The sequence below is a fragment of the Eumetopias jubatus genome, unplaced genomic scaffold (genome assembly GCF_037043125.1).
Source record: "Eumetopias jubatus isolate StellerSeaLion01/CBP00866 unplaced genomic scaffold, mEumJub1_p1.0 scaffold_10, whole genome shotgun sequence".
NCBI classification, from domain to species: domain Eukaryota; kingdom Metazoa; phylum Chordata; class Mammalia; order Carnivora; family Otariidae; genus Eumetopias; species Eumetopias jubatus.
In genome coordinates this window covers 55,608,581-55,620,737 of record NW_028274816.1, presented here as the reverse complement: position 1 = coordinate 55,620,737, position 12,157 = coordinate 55,608,581, and positions in this window count along the sequence as shown.

The window sequence follows — 12,157 nt, the reverse complement described above, 5'->3', positions numbered from 1 at the left end:
GGCTCCGGTTGGACGACGGGTGTGTCACTTCCCAGAAAGAGGCGGGACCAGAGGCGAAGACCTGGAACTCCCGGGGGGGGGGGGGAATACCGCGGCGTACACCGCCCCCCAGCCACTCCCCTAGCCGCGGGCTTCCTCGGCAGTGTCGCCCGCAAGGTCCGCGGGCCGCGCCTCCTGGCCCAGCCTCTCTCGCCAAGTTCCGACACCAGCCCTCTCCCGAACCACCCAGTTCACTCTGACCTGACACCGCACCCTTTAACCCTCACCCCCGGCCCACCCCTCCATTTCCCACCCCCGGTTGGGCCCCTCAGACCACCAGTCCCACCCCCTGCAAGTCGCCTAGCTCTGCTTCCTCCATCTCCTCGTCCTTATCCACGGAGAACCCCCGCTTCTCGCCACCCATACCGCAGCTCTACAATCCCTCCCCCTCTGTATCTCGCCATTCCCTCTCGGTCCGCAGCCCCTCTGCCCCCATCCCTGCAGCCAGTACCCCCCACCTCACCCCCCTCCTCCAGTGTGGCACCCTTTGTACCCCAGCCCCACCTCCTTGCCTCCCTCACTCCCTTTTCAAGTTCCCACTGTTGAATGATTAAGTTTATGTCAAGTAAATATGTAAAACCCAAACACACCCACTTTTTAAAAGGGCAGAGAAATGGTATCTTTCTACTAGTGAAGTAAGAAGAGAGAGGTACAAGGTCACCAAGGAGTGGCTAAAGCATTAGGATTGGCTAGGGAACCGAGTGTGTGTGTGTGCGTGTGTGTGTGTGTGTGTGTGTGTGTGTGTATGGGACGGTTTACTAATCCACAGGGGACCGGTATTCTGGATGCAGCTTTGGACAGGGAAAAGGATACTATAGCCAAAGTTTCTAGGATTTGCCCTCACTCAGCTTTCTTGTGGGGAACCATTTCTTTCGGCTCTCACTCTATTAAATTTGAATAGGGCTGGCCATAACCCTCACCGCACCAGCTCCAGAGACATAGGATCCCAACCTAGCCAATCAGTTTATTCTGTTTCCTTGGTCACAGTAATTGGTTCAGGGAAGGCATGTGACCTAACCTGGCCAGTGAGAACCAACCCTGAGACATTTGCTGCAACTAAAGAAAAAGGTTCTTTATTTCTACTGGAGTTGCCCAGCTGGTGGGAGGTGAGCCTGTCACCAGGAAAGAAGAGGCTTTATGAGATGAAAGTTTATACAGAAGAAAGCAGAAATGAAAATTTGTGAAAGACGGTCCTGACATCAGCACTTGGGTACCTGGATCCAGCCGTACCTGAACTTCACTCTACTCTCAGAACCATTATGGGCTTTTTTGGCTGTTGCTGTTGTTGTTAAATATTACTTTATTCATTTACTTTGTGCTTAGATTGGTGTGAATTAATTTCAGCTGCTTTCACCCAAAAGAAAGAATCTTGATAAACAGAGAAAACATCTCCCACGCTCCAGTGTGGAGGCATGTGGAGTATGAGAAAACAAGAGGCCTAAATTAGAAAGGGCTGCTGGGGAAGCAGTATCCTACACGAAGAAGTAGGGGCTATGCAAGACACAGCAGAGAGCCATGTGAGGATCTACAGGACCCAAGGAAAACTGGCACTTGTTAAACACACATCGAAACAGAATTTACAAATACGTATGGATGCACCAGGCATCTATGATCTAGGTTAGCATGAAGCTTCACTCGGTGCTTCCTAGCTAAGGCAATAGGGGAAATGTGTTTGTTGAAATGGTTTCCCATTTTTGCTGAATGGATGTGTTCTTGTTTGCCTCGAGAAACAAGGTTTGTTCCTGGAACGGAAGTTTAGCAGAGACCTTTTTGTTATTAAAATGTAGACTGATCTGAGCCACCAGGGACCATGGGAGCTCTGTGCAGGTGTCTCACCCAGCCTCTCAAGAAGGTTTCCTAAGGAGGAGACATCTGAATGAATAGGATGAATAGCAGTTAGGAAGGTAAAGAGAGGGCTAGGGAAAAGTACTCTGGACAGAGACTATAATGGTGTGGAGGCAAGACAGCTTGGTACCATGAGGGACCTGAGAAGGAGACCGCCTGCAACCTGGAGCATAAAGAGGTGGGAGGTGATGCTGGAGTGGTGCATGCAGGTGAGATCAAAGCAGGTCTGAAAGGCATTGAAGAAGATTGGGCGATCTCCTGAGGGCACTAGGGAGCCATGGCAGAGTTTTGAGCAGGACAGGAACACGATGTGTGCCTATAAAGATTCCTCTGGTTGCTCTGTGGAGAGCGGATGATGGGGTGAGACAGGAGGTCAGAGAACTGGAAGGAGCCTGGGTATAAAGAAGACCGGGGCCAGGGCAGGGGCCGTGGGGGGGTGAAGGAGAGGAGATGGATTGAAGAGATATTGAGGTTCACATACCAACACATCAATATATCAATATGAGTAACAAACTGTGGTATACCCGTATGGTGAACACTACCCAGCAAGAAAAAGGATGAACTTTTGATACACATCCGACATGGATGAATCTCAAGATCATTATGATGAATGAAAGAAGCCAGACACAAAACAAAGTATGCTGCGTGATTTCAATTACATGAAGTTCAGAATGGGCAAGGCTGATCGCAGGTGGGAAAAAAAAAATCAGGACAGTGGTTCCTTATCTCGACAGAGTCTGGGTTACAAAGGTATACGCATTTGTCAAAACTCAGCAAATCGTACTCTTAAGATTTGTGCATCTTGTTATATGTAAGTTTTATCTCAAAAGAGAAAAATCTGAAGAGCAAACAAATATTGATAGAAGGCAGAAGGACTCAGGAGACAGAGTGCCAAATATACAGGAGGAGCTGTTGTAGGCACTGGGGATATGGTGGTGAACAAGGCAGGTTAAGATGCCTGACCTGCCTTCATGGAACTTACACTCTATTTGGGCAGAATGACTATACACAGAAACGTAAGTGAAATATATAGTACATTTTAACAAGTGCTATAGGGAAATGTAACCCAGAGAATGGAGGGCGTAGTGATTTTTGGCAGTGGGAGTTATAATTTTAAATGGTTTGGTTGTGGAAGAGCTTAATGAGAAGGTGACATCTGAGCAAAGACTTGAAGATGAGGACGGGGGATACCCCATGGATTTCTGGGAGAAGAGTGTGCTGAACGAAGAGAACAGCAAGTGCAAAGGTCCTGAGGTTGGACTGGCCCGGTAAGTTCAGGGATCAGCAAGGAAACCAGTGTGGCTAGAGCAGAAGGATGGATGGGGAGAGTGGGAGATTAGGTCAGAAAAGGTGGTGTGGGGTATGAGGTGGACAACAGTGTGGGAAGATCACGTAGGATGGGTTTTTAGGTTACGCGTGGACCTTGGCTTTCACTCTGAGGGCGATGGGAGCATGGGAGGCTTTTGAACAGGGACGTGACATCTGGGTTAGGTTTGAATGAAGTCCTCGTTCCCTTCAGGTGGGAAAGAATTGGCAGCTCTCTCGTTTACAAAACAAACCATCCCGTGGAGAGATTTATTTTGCTCATGAATTGCCATCTGGGCAGGGCTCTGTGCAGAAAGCTCACCTCCACCCTACCTGGCATCAGCAGGGGCCGCTCAAAGGCAGTGGGCTGGCATGATCTGCAGCTCCCCCACTCACCTGCTTGTTGTTGCTGCTCTCAGCTGGGACCTCACCTGTGGGCTGTGGCTGGAACCTCCACACGCGACCTTTCCACGTGGTCGCTTGGGCTTTCCCACATCGTGGCAGCTGGGGCCCCGGGAGGGAGGGAGGAAGAGCGAGCGAGGGAACAGGCAGGAGCTGTGTCTCCTTTATGACCTAGACCTGGAAGCCATGCAGTGTCACCTCCACGCCCCTTTCTCAAGTCAGTCACGAGGTCCTGCCCAGCTTCCAGGGGAGGGAAGAGACCCCACTTCCTGATGGGAAGGGGCAAGCTTGCACAAGGAAGAGTTCATGGGACTCAAAATATTCCTGTGGCCATTTGGCGGGGGTAACATGAGCCACACTCCTCATAAGACCATCTTGGAGCTCTGCCTAGGAGCAGCCCCGTGGGGGTGGAGTCTTGAGCTTTGAGATACCAGAGAAGGAACGGGGGATAGGGTCCCCAAATTGTGCAGACAACCCAAATCTGATAAGTCAGGATCTCTGGCCACTCTCTCCTGTACATCTGCTCAGACATTTTACCCCTGGTGTTCACCTCCCTATGTTCACCCTCCCTGCTGCTGGAGATGGGCAGGAGTTGCTTCTAACCTCTTTTTTTTTTTTTTTTAAGATTTTATTTATTTGACAGAGAGAGAGACAGCAAGTGAGTACGTAGTGGGGAGCAGCAGAGGGAGAGGGAGAAGCAGGCTCCCTGCTCAGCAGAGAGCCCCATGCGGGGCTTGATCCCAGAAGCCTGAGATCATGACCCGAGCTGAAGGCAGATGCTCAACCAACTGAGCCACCCAGGCGCCCCTGCTCCTAACCTCTTTACAGCTACCTCTTGTGATCTGATTCTCTCCCCACTCTCCCTTCCCCGGACTCTGACTCCTAATCATATAGGTTTAGAAAGGCCAGCTGGCATTCCTGGAATGCTGCCAGGGGCAGAAAATCCCTCCAACATCGAACCAAGACTAGCTTGGAATTAGGTGATGGAAATAAACAGCACAGGTCAGAAGTATCATGCACAGCTCCTGTGCCAAGTGCCGTACTAAGCCCTTCACATTCCTGCTCTTACTAGAACATCATGACAACCCCATCAGGTATTTCCCTGTAGTGTGGCATTACCATCCAGGGCACTGGCGCCCGCCTGCCTGGGTTCAAATCTTGGATCCCTCATTTGCCAGCTGTGTGACCTTGGGCAAGTTACTTAACTTCTCTGCGACTCTGAGAGTCATTTCCGAAAAATGCATTTGATAAAAACCACACTGTCGCCCGGGGTAGAGTGGATTATTGTCTCCCGATCTCCAGTTCCTCCTTGTTATAGAACCGCACGTCCATGATTTCACTATGTGCCCATGGAGGCCCTCCTGAGTAAATCATATACATTCCCTGGCCCATTTGGTCATGTGACATCCATCGCTTGGCCAATGAGATGGGAAGGATGCTGTTGTCATTACATGCACACCAAAGACTCCACCAAACGTGATGTGCCTCCTGTTGGGAGGACACAGCAGCGCCCATGAAATACTTCCGTCAAAGTAACCCAACCTGAATCAGATCAAGCTTCCGGATATAACTATCCATTCATAGGAAAGACAGTGGACAGAAAAACACATTAAACAACACTATGAAAAAACAATCAGCCAGATGGAAACTGCGGGAAACCCTGGACCAGCACTGTCCAGTAGAACCTTCCACGATGATGGAAATGTTCTCTGTCTGTGCCATCCAGTATGGTAGCCACTGGCCCCGTGTGACTACTGAGCCCTTGAAATGTATGCAGTGTGACTGAGGAACTGAATTTTTTATTTTTAGTTTTTGGGGTAGCTCCTTCTTTTCTTTTTTTTTTTAAGATTTATTTATTTTTTAAAGATTTTATTTATTTATTTGACACAGAGAGAGACACAGCTAGAGCGGGAACACAAGCAGGGGGAGCAGGAGAGGGAGAAGCAGGCTCCCGGCTGAGCAGGGAGCCTGATGAGGGCTTGATCCCAGGACCCCGGGATCATGACCTGAGCCGAAGGCAGACACCCAATGACTGAGCCACCCAGGTGCCCCAAGATTGATTTATTTATTTTAGAAAGAGAGAGGGAGAGCACAAAGGAGTGGGGGGAGGGGCAGAGGGAGAGAATCTCAAGCAGACTCCCCGCTGAGCGCAGAGCCCCACATGGGGCTCAATCCCACAACCCTGAGATCACGATCTAAGCCAAAACCAAGAGCCGGACACTCAACTGACTGAGCCACGCAGGCTACTCCGGAGGTAGCTTGCTCTTTATCTTTTTTTATTGAGGTGAAATTCACATACCATAAAATGAACCGTTTTATTTTATTTTATTTTTTTACTTGATAGAGACACAGCGAGAGAGGGAACACAAGCAGGAGGAGTGGGAGAGGGAGAAGCAGGCTTCCCGCTGAGCAGGGAGCCCGATGCGGGGCTCGATCCCAGGACCCCGGGATCATGACCTGAGCCAAAGGCAGCCACTTAACTGACTGATCCACCCAGGTGTCCCAACATTGGGATCGAGCCTCACATCGGCAGAGTCGCATGCACATTATGTGGCCTTTTGTGTCTGGCTTCTTTCACTGAGCACAGCGTTTGCAAGGTTCCGGCAGTAATGCACGGTGTCGCTGGTATCACAACTTCATTGCTTTGCATGGGTATTATTGCATTATGCTATTGTCTGGCTGTTTCACATGTTGCCTATCCATTCATCAGCTAATAGACATTTGGGTTTGCTTCTATCTTGTGGTCCTTATGAATGATGCCATGGTGAACATTCACGGACAAGTATTTGCTTGAACACCTGTTTTCGGTTCTTTGCGGGTACATGCCCGGAAGGTGGAATTGCTGCTAATTCTAACTTTTGGAGGAACTGCCAAACTGTCTTCCACAGCGGCTGTGCCACTTTATATTCCCACTAGCAATGAACAAGGGTTCCAATATGTCCACATCCTCACTAACATAAGGGCTATGGATCCATGATGATGGGGGAATGAGAGGGACCCCCTTCTTCTGCTTGAAAGTTAATTGTCCACTAGGCACCGCCCCCCCCACACAGGGTCAGGCGTTCCTGAATTAAATTGGGATTGAACTGTGTCTGCCTCTTTATTTCTCTGAATTGATGATAGAAGGCTGCCTTCTGTTTGTTCTTCTAGATTGCTGAGTGCCTGCCTTAGAAAGATGGCGGTGGATCCCAAGAATTGGGGGAGGGGATCGGAACAGGCCAGTGGTTAAGCACACTCAGTTTGGAGTTTATGAGGCCTGGATCAAATCCAGAGTCTGCCAATTTTTTTTTAAGATTTTGTTTATTTATTTGAGACAGACAGAGAGAGAAAGAGCACAAGTGGAGGACGATCAAAGAGAGAGGGAGAGGCGGACTCCCCGCTGAGCAGGGAGCCCGAAGTGGGGCTCGATCCCAGGACCCTGAGATCATGACCTGAGCTAAAGGCAGACGCTTAACCGACTGAGCCACCCAGGCACCCCCTTTCTTTTCTTTTCTTTCTTTCTTTTTTTTTTTTTGAGAGAGAGACAGAGAGAGCGAGAAGGGAGGAACAGAGGGAAAGGGAGAGAGAATCCCAAGCAGGCTCCATGCCCAGCGGAGCCCGGCGTGGGGCTCGATCTCACGACCCTGAGACCATAACCTGAGCTGAAATCAAGAGCTGGCCTCTTACCTGACTGAGCCACCCAGGCGCCCCAAAGTTACATAGTGTCTTGATGACTCAGTTTTCCTCATCTGCAGGGTGAAGATATAATAGTCCCTCTGTCTCAGAGACTGTGGTGTGGATTTAATGAGAGCGGGCATGTGTGTGCTTAGCATAGCGCCCCACACGTGGTAAGCTCAAGTATCAGGTGCCATTCGGCTGCTCATTCCTTCAGGCGTTTATGATTCATCTATTCTCTGCCCGATGCAGAGGACACAGGATTTCACCAGAACTGCCCCTGCTGGGCAAGGGGCTCCAGCCTGGAGGGTGGATGGAAAAGGCTCAGACAGGCACTTTCGCCACCCACGTGTCCACATGCAAACATGTCACGTGCGTGTCGACATCACACATGTAGGTGTCACAAAACAGGCTGCCGTTAACACACGTCCGTATCAACCGCCGTGGATTCTGACACATAAGTGTGTTGTACCTCAAGATTGAGCTCTGTGTCTTAGCATTCGGCACACCTTGATTATTAGCATGCCTGTCGATGTTGGCACGTGGATGCATGTTGGCACCAGTGCATATCTGGGTTCTGCAAATAAGGGTACCTGTCATCCAGAAAACAGGCGAAAGCTCACCTTCACGTCTATGCTCACACGCACGTCAGAGTTCCCTGTACGGATGCTGATGTGTATGTTTGTGTTGGTACAGGTAAGCGCCCGGGACACTGGGATGATGGATGGATGCTGTGGCCCAAGTCTCCGCCCTCCCCTCCGGCTCACTTCCTCAGCGCCCTGGCGCCCCCTGCAAGAGGATCTCTCACTAGACTCTGCGGGGCCAGGGAGTACCCCCCCAGAGCCCTGAGCCCCCCACCTCACCTGCTTACACTTTTCAGAGCTCAGCAAGCAGCCTCAGGAGCCAGGGCGCCCCCAGGAGGTGTATGTAAACCTAAGGTTTCTGGCAGCTGGTGGCTGGGACCAGGGACCCTAGGCCTCTTGTGCTGCATTGGGCAGCCCTAACGAGGTGGGGTTTCCTGGGTCCTGCTGGAGTCTGCTTGTGCAGGAGGAATCCGTTCCTGCCAGAGGCTACAGTGGCTCCCGTTATATATATCTAAACAGCAAGAATTTTGCACTATTTTCATCTGCTCTGAATTTTCCGAGCAAGTCCATGTGAATCAAGGGAAGATCATACCCTGTTTGGGGCAGAAGCTGGTATTGGGAGTGTTCGCCATTTCAGAGAATCCGATCATCAACGTCTCCCCTCATGGTGGTATTTGAATCCCAGACAATCTAGCTGGCCATTCTGCTTTGGCTTCTCCTGTAGTCCACACGGACAGATCAATGTTCTTGCTTAGCCCTTATTCCAAAATGTCAACGATAAATAAAATAGACATTTGACCGACTCTTGTCTTATTCACCTGAAATTTAAACATATAATTCACAAAAGCAGGGACAGTTGGCTCTGTTATGTCTGTGAGCACTGAGCTAACGGAGCACTTCCTATTCCTTATAAATCACAGGCTCTCCATCAGCCACTCATAATTCCAAGATCCAAATAACCTCTGAAAAAGGAAAGACTGTTGTCTAACTTGATGGCAAAGCCTGACCTGACACAGGCTCTTCTTGGTAATCTGTATACATCCCACTTTGAGGTGAAGAGCCACATTTCCCTGCAGAAATATTGAAGAGTTTGAATCCAGGAGCCATCCTGACCCCAGCTGGGCCATTATAGCCTAGGTGCCGTGTATGTACGCCACCCTTCTAAAATCTAACCACCTCCTCGATTCTTAAATGCATGTGTCTGGTGAAGGACAGATTGTATTTTTCCTTTGTTTCTTCTCTATATTACAGACAATGTATCCCAATGAATTTTAGTTAGAGATCATATGCATGGGTAAGGTGGGCTGTGTACAGATTTCATTTCACGATAATAAAAGGATATTATAAAATATCTTTTATTTTTTCTAAGATTTTATTTATTTGACAGAGAGAGAGAGAGAGAGCACAAGCAGGGGGAGCGGCAGGCAGAGGGAGAAGCAGGCTCCTTGATGAGCAAGGAACCCGATGCGGGGCTCAATCTCAGGACCCTGGGATCATGACCTGAGCCAAAGGCGGACACTTAACTGACTGAATCACCCAGGTGCTCCTAAAATATCTATTTTTTTTTAAAAGAAGGGTACTGGATTGAATGGAGTTGAGAACTGAAATTCTAAGCCAGTGGTTCCCAAAGTATGGTCTGCAGAACCCTGGGGGTCTCTAAGATCCATCCATGGGATCCTCAAGGTCAAAACTATTCTCATAATAATTCTAAGATGTTACTTGTGTATTATTTTCCCCAGAGCGCAGTGAGGTTTCTCAGAGGCTATGTGATATGTGATGATGTCATCGCTCTGACAGTAATGTAATGGATTTATTATTGCTATTTCAAAATGAATAAATAGATCTTTAAAAACTTTGTTTGAATTCATGTAAGGTAAATATGGCTAGCCATCCAGTGGCGCGCTGGTACCAGCCCCTACTGACCCGCAGACCCAATTGTTAAATTTTCGGGATCCTGTGAGCCAGTTGTTAAAACTCCAGTAGCTTGCAATGGGCCATGGTGGGAGTATTTACACTGTGGAAACACCACATCACGGGGTTACTTTCCTTCCGACAGCTGGTTTACCCGTACACCACCCTGTATACAGCCTGCATAACTTTGGGGGTCCTCAATAATTTTTAAGAATATAAAGGAGTTCAGAACCTCTGGTCTATCTAAACTAAAAACCAGTCATGCCCTAACCTAACCTGAGGTGCCCTCTAGTGGTAGACATTAGGGTGGATGTGACGATCTACACACTCAAACATACGTGTGTGTGTGTGTGTGTGTGTGTGTGTGTGTGTGTGTGTGTGTGTGTGTGTGTGTGTTTGGCTGTGAAGAAATAGCAACAAAAAAAGGCCACATCGGTTAAATATTTTTAGTGGCTTGATTTTACATTTTTTAAAGATTTTATTTTAAGTAATCTCCACACCCAATGTGGGGAACTCACAACCCTGAGGTCAAGAATCGCATGCTCTATTGACTGAGCCAGCCAGGCGCCCCTGATTTTACATTTTAATAAATTATCAATCTGTTGAAAGATGATGTGCCAGGGACTATTACAAGCTATTTCACATCACCAAACTCGATCCTCACGTCTTTCCTGTGAATAAATATTATTACCTCACTTTTGTTTCCTGAGCCATTTGAGGGTAAGTGGCCAGTGCCATGCCTCATCACCTCACCTCTGAATCCCTGGCGTGTTACTGCTGGAAACAAGGACACCTCTCCTACCTACGTGCACTTGTGACTTCTCCTCCACCTCTTTCGCCGCTCAAATCTCTTTCCACCCTCATCTTGCCCAGGCCTCTCTTTCTCTCAGCCTGTCCACCACAAAACACCCCACCGGACTCCTCGCTCTTGCCTTTGGAACGGGGCAGCACAGAACAGCCTGGTTTAAAGAACTCAAGAGGGAGGCAGCTGTTAGAAACTTTGAACCTGGCAGGGAGAATCACCTGTGTGTCCCTCCTGCCTCGGGAACCCTGTCCACTAGGACCTCACGGCTCTGTGTCTGGGTGAGCCTGGGATACTCTGATGAGATCTTCTTGCACTGTGATAAGCGAGAGTCGCAGGCCGGGGTCTAAGGAACCAGGAGCAGAGGCCTGGGAGGGAGACCAAGGGCCTGAGGAGAAGGAATGGCAGCTCAGACAGACGCTGGAAGAGACGGGGGGGTGGGGGGTGGGGGGGTGGGAGCAGGCCCAGAGGCACGTGGGTCCCAGCTCTAGTTCTGGCCCTGTTCACCCTACTGCTGGGGGAGGGGAGGGCACAGCAAGGCTGGAATTGCACAGAGAGGTGAGGCCTCCCTGAGGCTGCTCCAGGTACACCACACTTGGGTGGAAGAAAGGACATACCCTCCGAGCTGGAGTCTCATTGGATCAAGAAGGTCAGGGACAGTGAAGTGACAGGTCACTGCCTGGGGTGGGCCAAGCCTTCACTCCCACCAGGCAACACAGGGCTCTGGGCTCTAGGGAGGCCTCAGTACTAGAGGCTTCTAGCACTTGGGCTACAAGGTGCAGGACTTCCTCACCTTTGCCCTGGGGCCTGTCTTGTCGATGGTGGCCTCACTTTCCTCCGAGTGCATCAGGAAGCTCTGGGAGACACAAGGCCTCAGAGCTGATCTGGTTAAGGTTTTCCTGCATGAGACTTGTCCTGCCCAACCCCATAGATACCTGGTCTCCAGCAGGGGCCTCCTAGAGAATACAGCACTGACAGGACAGTGGACCCAGGAGGAGGGTCCTTTTGAGTTTGCCCTGGTTCCTACAAGGACAGTAACTTTCCTGTTGTCCTCTGAGTGGCTGTCCTCCTCTGGGCCTAGGTTAGGGGTCCAGGTTGCTGGAGGCAGTCCGTGTAAGAGCCTGGTATGAAGAAGGGTCCACTGGCTATAATCGCAGCCCATTTCAAGTCGGCCTCCAGGCCACCAAGCTCAGTGGAGTGTCAGTGCTGCTCTGGCGGACGCTCCTCTGGCTGAATCCACTCTGGCTGCCATATTACGTTCTGTATTAGCTCCCAACCAGGCTGGCTCCCTCTTAGGGCTTCCGCCAAGGAGTTCAAACCGAGATGTCTCCCCGCCGCAAAGTCAATATCCCAGAAAATCAGGGTCTTGGAGAGAAAAGGTTTCTCTCTCTCCTGCTTGCCTGTGGCCTGAGGTCTGAGACCCCGGCCCACACCTGGGGACCTCTGCTTCTCAAGTTGGAGGATCAGCCATGGGTCTGGAAGACACCCCTCACCCACCCACCCACATGGGTGTGTCCTTAGGCTGTGGCACCCTCTAACAGTTCAGTCAGGACTCAGCACCTAACCATTTGCAGGTAGTACCATCCACCTCCACGTAATAAAGGGGAAGACTCCA